This window comes from Schistocerca piceifrons, chromosome 3, assembly GCF_021461385.2.
Source record: "Schistocerca piceifrons isolate TAMUIC-IGC-003096 chromosome 3, iqSchPice1.1, whole genome shotgun sequence".
NCBI lineage: Eukaryota > Metazoa > Arthropoda > Insecta > Orthoptera > Acrididae > Schistocerca > Schistocerca piceifrons.
Genome location: NC_060140.1, coordinates 511,216,670 through 511,217,813, shown reverse-complemented (window position 1 = coordinate 511,217,813; position 1,144 = coordinate 511,216,670). Strand labels below are relative to the sequence as shown.

Genomic DNA, 1,144 nt, shown 5'->3' with positions numbered 1-1,144 from the left:
AGGCTGACAAGAAACTGTATCTGGAAATCAATGTTGTAATAGAATCTGGTGCATACTATATTGAGGATTTAAATAACGTTTTAAAAGGGGTTGTGCTACGTGCAAGCATTAATACACTTAAATCCGAAATAAATACACCGAGTGCAATGACTGACTTTAACCATAAAGGTTCAATATGGCACCTACTAGGTTTCACAAGAGGACATGCTTTGAAGGAAACTAATAAATTTTACAGATCTAATCAGTCTGTCGATATACTTCTTGTTAATAAAACGCTTGTCAATTGTAACATTGCACCAAACTTCTATCTCAACAGTAATTGGTTCATACGATTTACGGTTCTTACCATCAGTTGGAACCGGGTACAAGATATTGAGACCGCTAAAAAAGAAAAAAAAAACTTAACTCCTCCCGAACAGGCCATAAAGGTCCAACGGTAGCGACCGGCGGCCGTGTCGTCCTCAGCCCATAGGCGTCACTGGATGCGGATATGGAGGGGCGTGTGGTCAGCACACCGCTCTCCCAGCCGTATGTTAGCTTCCGAGATCGGAGCCGCTACTTCTCAATCAAGTAGCTCCTCAGTTTGCCTCACAAGGGCTGAGTGCACCCCGCTAGCCAACAGCGCTCGGCAAACCGGATGGTCACCCATCCAAGTGCTAGCCCAGCCCGACAGCGCCTAACTTCGGTGATCTGACGGGAACCGGTGTTACCACTGCGGCAAGGCCGTTGGCTCTGAGACCGCTACCAACGCTATACATCTCCCAGTAACAATTCAGAAATTGGGCTAGCTGGAGCTGCGTATTATGGAAAAGGATAATCAACTTGTCGACTTTCATGGTGATGAAATCACTGTACGACTACATCTAAATTCGGAATGATGGTCACCTTGAATGTTCAGAGACCTGTCAAAGACGGAAGTGACGACAATGATCTTCAACTTTCTGAAATCGTTTAGGGACCAGAAGCGGGAATGACCTACAACCAGTCAGGATTCGAAGCAGCCTTCAGATTCCTGTCTACAAAATTCCAACAAAGACAGGATGGGTGTAAGGTACAAACCCCACACACAGCTCACAGTGCAGCACTTAACAAGAGAACACCAAAGTGATAATAGGAACTACAAGATTCTTAAATCAGTAGGTTT

The 1,144-nt window shown here is 45.0% G+C and overlaps 1 pseudogene; it reads right to left on the bottom strand.

Moving 5' to 3' along the window:
* Positions 1–613: 613 nt before the first annotated feature.
* LOC124790601 lies at positions 614–731 on the bottom strand (annotated as a pseudogene).
* Between the last annotated feature and the right edge of the window lie 413 nt (positions 732–1,144).